Consider the following 10,849-nt stretch of genomic DNA (forward strand, 5'->3'; position numbering starts at 1 on the left):
CCTAACCATGTTCCTTCCATGGACTGACTGACTCCATCTCAGTTTATGGCAACTTTGTTGGTTCAGGCCAGGTTCTTGGAGTCATACTTGACTTCCCTTTCTCCAACGTATACCATCCAATTCCAATCTTCTAACAAATGTTAACTTTGCTTTCAAAATAAACCCAAGATCTCATCACTTCTTCACTCCCACTATTACCGCTCCAGTCTGAGTCCCCAGCATCTTTTAACTGACTTAAATGGTCTGTCTTCTTCTTTCAAGTCCCTGTTAGTGTATTCTCAACATGGCAGTCAACACAACCCTGTTACAATATTATGATAGATCATATCCACTGTTGTGTTCAATATCCTCCAAAGGGCTCCCCACATCACTCAGAGGGAAAAACAGATAGAAGTTCTGACAATGTTCTGCAAGGCCTTGAAGGATCTTATCCTTCTTTCCAACCTTATCTCTTTCTCCACTTTCCCCTTTTCACTCATTTAAGATACACTAAACTTTTTTATGTCCTTTAACACACTAGTCCTGGTCTCTCCTTTGTACCTGCTCTTTCACCTGCCTGGATAATCTTCCTGGGATATTTGCAGGTCATACTTCAGGTCTTTGTTCAAAGAGCATCTTCTCAATGAGAATAGAATGATATGTGCTCAGGAGAAAAATGGAGGGGATATAATGTGCTGTATTGGAAGAAGAGTGGTCCAGGGTAGCTAAAATGTCACCCTCCTCTCAACCTAGCACATTAGATCCCCTTTCTTTCACCCTAACACTTACCATGTCTTGTTACTATCTTCATTCTATTTGGGTTGGCCAAAACCTTCATTTGGCTTTAACAAGAAGCTGGTACAGAAAACCCCAAATGAACTTGTTCGCCAACCCAATACCTTAGTTTATAAAGGTTTTTGAAAGCAAGCTTTTTTCTGTTTGTTTGTTTCCTACACTGATGTGTCTTAACATCTAGAACAGTGCCTAGCACACAGTCACTCAAAAAATATTTCTTGAAAGAATGAAGTAATATTTGCCTTTTAATGACAACCAGCTCTTGGGACACATTGTTCTGATATCCATATTTTATTGAAGTTTTGTGACTGGGGTATTTTCCCCAACTTCCTATATATCTTAAACTAACACTTTTCCCTCAAAATTTCTAAGTTGGAAAGAATAAACTCAGAGACAAGTGACACAAAGTGAGCATAATGACCAGTGCTTTGGCCCCCCAAGAGGAGAAAATTCCAGAGAACAAGACAGAGTAAAAGGAATGGGACAAAAATGTATACAAACATGGAGGTATGGAGCTGTGGTAGGCAGCTGCTAAAATGACTTCCAGGGATCCTTGCCTCCTCGGATTCAAGAGAAATCTCCTTCCTCTCAATTTGGGCTGGACCTAGTAACTCACTTTTAACAAACAGAATAGAGCAAAAGGGATGGCATGTCATTTCCAAGATTTGGCTACCAGGTGATTTACTATCTATGTTGCTCAACCTGTCTTCTCTCTCATCTTCTCACTCCGCTGAAGCAAAATGCCATGTGATGAGCTGTTGCATGCAAAGGTCCAGATGACAAGGAAATAAGCCTCCACCAACAGGCAGTCCGTGTGGAATGTAGCAAAATGGTAGTAAGGGACCTATCTGCAGGGCTGGAGGTAGAGACACAGATGTAGAAAATGGATTTATGGACACAGCTGAGGGGGAAGGAGAGAGTGGGATGAACTGAGAGAGTAGCATTGATGTATACACACTACAATGAATAAACTAGACAGCTAGCGGGAAGCTGTGGTAGAGCATGGGGGGGCTCAGCTCAGTGCTCTGTGATGACCTAGAGGAGTGGGATGGCGGAGGGAAGGAGGCTCAAGGGGGAAGGGCCATATGTATATACATAGCGTAAACATATGGGATACACACACACACACACACACACACACACACACACACCTGTGATTCACTTTGTTGAACAGCAGAAACACATTATAAAGCAACTATAAATAAATAAATAAATACTAATAAATAGGCAGTCTGATACGGCTTTCAGTCTGACTGCCTATGAGAAGGTGAATCCTTCCAGTGGCCAGAGGAAGCCTGGAAGCACACACTTTACACCTTGGAGGAGCCTTGAGAAGACGGCTGCTCTGGCCAATACCTTGGTTGTTTGCAGCCTGAGAGACCCTGAGCCAGAGGACCTAGGGAAGCCATTCTTAGTTTTCTGATCCACAGAAACTGAGATAACTATTAAAATGCTATTTTAAAGAGTAAGTTTTGAGGGCACTCTGTTACTAATCCATAAATAATAAATACAATGGACATACAGTAAAAGGTATGATTGCATATATGACTACTTTTTTAAGGAAATGTAAAGCATTGATAATAAATTAGTGATAATTTTGAGTGAGGACCTATATCCAGAGTGAAGAAGAGAAGTGAAGTGAAAGTCGCTTAGTCGTGTCCAACTCTTTGCGACCCCATGGACTATATAGTCCATGGAATTCTCCAGGCCAGAATACTGGAGTTCCCTTATCCAGGGAACATTCCCAACCCAGGGATCGAACCCAGGTCTCCCACATTGCAGGCAGAATAGCATTTATCAAACTAGTTGTATTTATTCATCCATATCAGAACTATTATATTTAGAAGCAACTCAGCGACAGGCAGAATTCAAGATGAAAAAAAAAATACCTACTTTAATAGAGTTTATAATCTAGCATTGGGTGAGAGTGATGAGGACAAACATCAAGTCCAGAAACACGTGATTAATAAATTCAGGCAAAATAAAACTGAGTTACAATCTGTAGACACCCTGGCCATGGGAGTGAAGCATCTCTTTTGAAAGCCTCTTGCAATCTGTAACCACTGAGTTGAATTCACACTGATGAGAATTCACACTGATTTGGCCATGGGAAAATCTGTGGGCCGAGCACTGTAGACAGAAAGAATGGCCAGTGCTAAGCTAGGAATAAGAAGATTATGAGCTAGTGGGTGGATCATGTAGAGTGTTTGAATTTTATTCTAAAGGCAGTAGAAAGCCTTTTATAGAGTTTAAACAGAGAGTAGAACATTGCATTTTACATGTTTAGATGGTCACTCTGGCTTCTAAAAAAAAACAAAAACAAAAAAGAGTTGTGGTGGATAGGAGATTAGGGAAAGGGAGAAAGTTAGGAGACAATACAGGGTTACGTACTTTATTGGCCATGGAGCACCAAGCCAACAAGTTCTTGTATGAGAGGAGGCTGTGAGGCTATAGCAGGCTCACAAGCCGGTCTTAATGTCTTGTCAACATAATCTGAATGACTGGCAAATTGGTTTGTGCATGGGGTGATGTTAGGGGAATAAAAAGAAGTCACATTTGCAGGCAACTTATCTGTTCTGGGGACAGGGTTAAGTTTACTTCTGCTAATCAAAAGAACACTTAAAGATACATTAGACTTGGTATTTTGTGCAAGTAACAACTCCTCATTGCTCAAGAAGAAAATGCAACTTTGATGTTTTTAAAACAGCTGTTAGCATTTTTATGTGTATGTTCATAAGTAAGATTTTTATGACCTTGAAGACTAGCCTCACAGCACTATAAACCAATTAAATGTTAAACATAGTGTCTCTCAACCTTGGTAGTAAGTATTCCACATAGAAACGACTTTTTAACTGCCTTTATGCTAATTAGGATTCTAAGTAAAAAACAAATTAGGAGAAGAGATATACTCTGTTGACTGGCCTTATCAACTGCCATGAAAAAGAAAGAAAATGATCAAATGTGGCATGGGATGGGAAAGTTGAAATGCTTACAGCTGTTACTTTGACAAACTGCTAACTTGATGCTGACTCATAGTCCAATGGGTTATGGAAAACTAAAGAGACCACAAAAGAGAGGCAAAGTAGGAAGTGGGTACAAACTTTACAAAGAAAGTTACAAAGAAGAGAATAAAAGATGTAATTTAATTAGAAACTATTTGGGAGAACTTCCCTGGTGCTCCAGTGGCTAAGGCTCCGTGCTCCCAATGCAAGGGGCCCTGGTTCAATTTCAGGTCAGGGAGCTAGATTCCACATGCCATAACTAACACTGGGTATAGACAAGTAAATAAAAATATATCTTTAAAAATTATTTTTGAACCCAATAGAAAATAAGCCACTTATATTTGACCACTAAAAGAACTATTTTAAGGAGTAGGAAATTGCAACTCACTCTAGTATTCTTACCTGGGAAATCCCATGGCCAGAGGAGCCTGATGGGCTACAGTCCACAGGGTTGCAAAGAGTTGGATGCAACTGAGTGACTAAACAACAGTGATCCTAGTTACTGCCTGAATCCCTGAGGGCAACCACAATGCTGACTTCTAACCTCCATAGAATATCTCTTCCTGTCTTATAAAGGAGTCATAGAGTATATTACTCTTTTATATCTGTCTTCTTTTATTCAATATTACTTATGTGTTGCAAACGGCAACACATTCTCATTGTTGTATAGTATGAGTGTATCACAATGTATTAATTCATTCCATTGTTGATAGATATTTGGATTACTTCCAGATTTTTGTATTATAAATGACAATACCTGCCCTACCCCAGCCTGCATGCTTAGTCACTCAGTCGTGTCTGGCTCTTTGCAACCCCATGGACTGTAGCCTGCCAGGTTCCTCTGTCAGTGGGATTCTCCAGGCAAGAATACTGGAGTGGGTTGCCACTTCCTCCTCTGGGGGGTCATCCTGACCCAGGGAAAGAACCCCGGTCTCTTACATTGCAGGCAGATTCTTTACTGTCTGAGCTACCAGGAAAGCTCAGCCACTTCCAGATTTGGTTATTATAAATGGTGCTGTGATGGATATTCTTAGACTCATAATTCTCTGGAGCATATATGTGAGCGTGGAGGAGTTGGATCATAGAGTGCACATATGTTCAGTTTTAATAGACAATGCTAAACTATTTTCCCAAGTACCTATACCAATGAACACTCTGACCAGCAGTATCTGAGAATTCTAGTTGCTCCACATTCTTGACACTGTCAGGTTATTTTTTTAATTAATTTAAATTAAATGGAATATAACTGCTTTACAATATTGTGCTAGTTTCTGCCATATATCAACATGAATCACCCATAGGTATACATATGTCCCCTCCTTCTTGAAGCTCCCTCCATACCTCTGCACCCCTCTAGGTTGTCACAGAGCATGAGGTTGAACTCCCTGTGTTATACAACAACTTCCCACTGGCTCTATTTCACATACGGTAATGCATATGTTTCCATACTACTGTCTCAATTCATCTCTCCCTCTCCTTCCAAATAGTTGTGAATAGAAGAGAAGCGAAAGGCAAAGGAGAAAAGGAAAACAGACCCATTTGAATGCAGAGTTCCAAAGAATAGCAAGGAGAGATACGAAAGCCTTCCTCAGTGATCAATGCAAAGAAATAGAGGAAAACAACAGAATGGGAAAGACTAGAGATCTCTTCAAGAAAATTAGAGATACCAAGGGAACATTTCATGCAAAGATGGGCTCAATAAAGGACAGAAATGGTATGGACCTAACAGAAGCAGAAGATATTAAGAAGAGGTGGCAAGAATACACAGAACAACTATACAAAAAAGATCTTCATGACCCAGATAATCACGATGGTGTGATCAGTCACCTAGAGCCAGACATCCTGGAGTGTGAAGTCAAGTGGGCCTTAGGAAGTATCACTACAAACAAAGCAAGTTGGATGGAATTCCAGCTGAGCTCTTTCAAATCCTGAAAGATGATGCTGTGAAAGTGCTGCACTCAATATGCCAGCAAATCTGGAAAACTCAGCAGTGGCCACAGGACTGGAAAAGGTCAGTTTTCATTCCAATCCCCACAAAAGGGCAATGCCAAAGAATGTTCAAACTACTGCACAATTGTACTCATCTCACACGCTAGCAAAGCAATGCTCAAAATTCTCCAAGGCAGTCTTCAACAGTACATGAACCAAGAACTTCCAGATGTATAAGCTAGATTTGGAAAAGGGAGAGGAACCAGAAATCAAATTGCCAACATCCGCTGGATCCTAGAAAAAGCAAGAGTTCCAGAAAAGCATATACTTCTGCTTTATTGACTATGCCAAAGCCTTTGACTGTGTGGATCACAACAAACTGTGGAAAATTCTTCAAGAGATGGGAATACCAGACCACCCCACCTGCCTCTTGAGAAATCTGTCTGCAGGTCAAGAAGTGACAATTAGAACTGGACATGGAGCAGCAGACTGGTTCCAAATCAGGAAAGGAGTACGTCAAGGCTGTATATTGTCACCCTGCTTATTTAATTTATATGCAGAGTACACCATGAGAAATGCTGGGCTGGATGAAGCACAAGCTGGAATCAAGAATGCTGGGAGAAATATCAATAACCTCAGATATTCAGATGACACCACCCTTAAGGCAGAAAGTGAAGAAGAACTCAAGAGCCTCTTGATGAAAGTGAAAGAGGAGAGTGAAAAAGTTGGCTTAAAACTCAACATTCATAAAACTAAGATCATGGCACCTGGTCCCATCATTTCATGGCAAATGGATGGGGAAACAGTGATAGACTTTATTTTTTTGGGCTCCAAAATCACTGCAGATGGTGATTGCAGCCATGAAATTAAAAGACACTTGCTCCTTGGAAGAAAAGTTATGACCAACCGAGATAGTATATTAAAAAGCAGAGACATTACTTTGCCACCAAAAGTCCGTCTAGTCAAAGCTATGGTTTTTCCTGTAATCATGTGTGGATGTGACAGTTGGATTATAAAGAAAGCTGAGCACTGAAGAGTTGATGCTTTTGAACTGTGGTGTTGGAGAAGACTCTTGAGAGTCCCTTGGACTGCAAGGAGATCAAACCAGTCCATCCTAAAGGAAATCAGTCCTGAATATTCATTGGAAGGACTGATGCTGAAGCTGAAACTCCAATACTTTGGCTACCTGATGCGAAGAACTGACTCATTTGAAAAGACCCTGATGCCGGGAAAGATTGAAGGAGGGAGGAGAAGGGGACAACAGAATTGAGATGGTTGGATGGCATCACCAACTCTATGGACATGAGTTTGAGTAAACTCCGGGAGTTGGTGATAGACAGTGAGGCCTGGCATGCTGCAGTCCATGGAGTCACAAAGAGTCAGACATGACTGAGCGACTGAACTGAACTGAACTCTCCTTCCCCCACTGTGTCCACAAGTCTGTTATGCCTGTCTCTATAGTCTATTCCTGCCCTGCAAATAGCTTCATCAGTACCATCTTTCTAGATTCCATATATATGCATTAATGTATGATATTTGTTTCTCTCTTTCTGACTTACTTCACTCTGTGTAATAGGGTCTAGGTTCCTCCACTATGTTTTTACATTTTAGTCAAGCTAATAGGAAACAGAAAAAAATTATTATATGTTTGACACAACTGATGAACTGTAAGAAATGAGACTAGAGTTTACCTTGCTCCAAGGAACATTTCTCTTTAAAGGATCCAAGACTGATGGCATTCAGTCCATGAATTTACAATTTACTTTTGTAAATACTAGTTGATGGAAGAGTTAATAACGTTTTCATCACCATGATTAAGTTTTTGCTATTTACCTTTTACAATCTTTACATGAAGCATGAAATCCTTAAATAGGACTACAAATTGGAATGAAAGCTTTAGCAGCCTTGACAATGTAAAATAAAGGAAAAGCTGATGATAGATGAGAAGTGGAAGAAAAAAACAGAAAAAAGGGGGGATATATTCATCTCACAATATAGAAAGTAGAAAAATGACAGTTAAAACTTGATAGGGCATTACATAGAGATTAAGGTGCCTTATTTAAAGCTGCAAAAGCAAACAATAAAAACAATAATAATAACATGGGGAATATATGGAGAAAGTCGAGTTTTATGTATATTATTCAAAGTTATAATAGCAATCAATAGGAAATCGTACAGTTTGCATAATTAATAAAAAACAGAAGTAAGAGATGGGGAATTAGGGTTAATATTATTGAATAAAATTTATATTTTCATAGAAAGTTGTAAATAGACATAATTTAAAGTTGATAAAGCAAGAACAGATGCATAAGCATATTATTCAGACTTACTAAGATAAACACCCAAAGAACTAAAAAAGGTTAAAGAGGTTGCACCTGGAAAATGGCCCTGAAGGTGTGACAAGCAAGGCCTAGAGATGGTTGCTTTTCATTGTAAATTTTTCTGTACTACTTAATTGTTCACTACCATCTGTATGTATTGGGTTGACCAAAAAGTTCATTCAGGTTTCCATAAGCTGTTCCCCAATGAACTTTTTGGCCAACCCAAAGTTACTTAGCTATAAAAGAATGAAGTTTCAAAAGTAAGATTTATTTGGGGAGATGATCAAGTATAATCCTCTTGCTGTGAGTGATTTCAGCTTTTACTTTGGAGAGAGAAGAAATAAAAGAGAGAATCTTAAATGAGAATGAATATGCATTATGGGATCCAGAAACTGGGAAGCCAGAAAAGAAAAGTGGGGAAGATAAGTTAAGGGGAAAAAAAGGATCACTATCAGGTTGAAAATAAATGGTAAACAAAGATTCTTATTTTACTTAGAATGTTTCCTTCAAAATTCCATCTGATTTGAAATAATTCATGGTTTGAAAACTTGGGCAACCGATCCAGAAATGCTGGTATTAATAGAATGGGCTGACTTTCCAATCTCTCAACTTCCTAGGTCAATTCATGGTTTACACTATTTCCAAATAAATTCTAACGTCAATCTGATCTTATCACGTCCTCCTCAAAGCCTCCAGTGGCTCCTCAATACCTATTCAATTAACTATTACATCCTCACCTTGATATTCTGGGTCCTGAATAATACGGATTCAACATCTAAGTTGCCTATGGTTACACTACTGGTAAGCGTTAACGTGGAAATTTAAATAGAAGCAGCACTGCCTTTGAAGCCTACGCTCTTTCATCCAATATACACAGCCTCTCATGTGAAACTCACATGTGCACATATAAATCCATGTAAGAATGGTCATGGCAGGCCTGCCGTGGGGGGCGGGGCAGGAAGCGCCTGGGGCGGCAGAGCCCATGTCGGCCGTGAGGCGCTCGGGCTACCACCCCGGTGACGGCCTGTCTTATGGCCGCTACTACGGGCCTGGGTGTGGAGATGTGCCTGTGCACCCGCCTCCGCCCCTCTACCCTCTGGCGCCCCGAGCCTCCCCAGCCTCCCATTTCCTGGCGGGGCGCGGGGGCGGCCCAGCGGAGACCACCTGGCCAGGGGGAAGGAGGAGGAGGCGATGGCTACTAGGCATCTGGAGGCGCGTCAGAACCAGGTCATGCAGGCAGAGGCCACCAGGAGCAGCCACCATATCCTAGTTACAATTCTATTGGAATTCTGCTGCCCGACCTCGGGCTCCTCACCCAAGTACCGGAAATGCAAATTTCCGGTTTGAATTCTAGAGTTTGAATTCTTATACAAATGGGGGATATGGCCCACCATCCCCCACTGGCCCGGGGAGAAATACTGCCTCATACCCTGGGCCCTATTACACACCTGGGTATGCTCAGACCAATTACTCCACAGAGGTTCCAAGCACTTACCCTTCACCTGGCAACAGCCCAATGCCAGTCTCCTGTTGGATGTACCCCCAGCAGGACTGCCAGACTGAAGCACCCCCTCTTAGGGGGCAGGTTCCAGGATATCCTGCTTCACACAACACTGGAATGAGTGTACCCCATTACCCTTATGGGGATTAATACCACAACCTGATAAGTGTTCCACAACCAGGACCAACTGTATGACCCCAGAAGGACTCATGGGCTCCTCCAGGTGCTTATGAAATGGGAACCTGGTACCCCTGACCTTCAGCTGCACCCTCGGCATCACTGGGGAGTCTCTACAGGAACGAAGAAAGCACTTCATCGTGGCCTAGCAGTGGCTCTTCTCAGCCACCTCCTTCACCGCCACCCCCACAGCCTAAGGACTCCTCCTATGCCTACAGCCAAGCAGATCAAGGCATGAGCTGGCACAACTTTCCTTGCAGTGTCCATCAGTATGAGTCCTTGGGATAAGTGAACGATGACAGTTCAGAGCTTTTGTATTCCCAGGTCCAGTATAGTGCTGAGCCTCATCTGTACGGTAATGCCACTCACAAACATCCCAGCACTCAAGACCAGGGTAATCATCCTGCTGAAGAGTGTTTATCTTCAGATGAAGGGACTCCCCCAGGCGTGAAAAAAACCATACATGTGCTGGAGAAGGTCCAGTATCTTGAGCAAGAAGTAGAAGAGTTCGTAGGAGAAAAGACAGACAAAGCATACTGGCTTCTGGAAGAGATGCTAACCAAGGAACTTCTGGAACTGGATTCAGTTGAAACTGGGGGCCAGGACTCCATCTGGCAGGCGAGGAAACAGGTGGTTTGTAAAATCCAGGCCACACTGGAAAAATTGGGAAAGAAGGGATTATGAAGGGATTTAGAACAAAGGGGAAGCCTGTTACTAACCTGACCAAAGAACTCTTGATTTTGGTTAATTACCCTCTTTTTGAAATGCCTGTTGACGACAAGAAGCAATACATTCCAACTTTCCTTTGATAGAAAGCTTGAAAAACTGGTAAAGGACTTGGAAGAACAGTTGGGTTATGAGTTGTTTTCAGACCAATGAATGTAACAGGGAGCTCTCGGGTAATCAGTATTGCCAAGTAGACTCGCCCAGTAAGAAATATATGGGTGTTGGCAAGCTGCTTCTTATCAGCAGGAGGGGAATTCACCTTATGGAACAGGCTCCTCAGAAACCTACAGGATAAGAGCTGGATGTTCTTTGGACAGGCTCTGTTTTTTTAAACATCTGGCTTACTTGTCACATTTTTGTAGATTCTAACTGCTTTCACCATACACTTTGTGTGTTAATTATAGCTTGGACTTTAGCCT

General features: G+C 41.6%; 1 pseudogene; it reads left to right on the plus strand.

Moving 5' to 3' along the window:
- Positions 1-9,008: 9,008 nt before the first annotated feature.
- LOC122689015 lies at positions 9,009-10,388 on the plus strand (annotated as a pseudogene).
- Positions 10,389-10,849: the final 461 nt, after the last annotated feature.

This window comes from Cervus elaphus, chromosome X (genome assembly GCF_910594005.1).
Source record: "Cervus elaphus chromosome X, mCerEla1.1, whole genome shotgun sequence".
Lineage (NCBI taxonomy): Eukaryota > Metazoa > Chordata > Mammalia > Artiodactyla > Cervidae > Cervus > Cervus elaphus.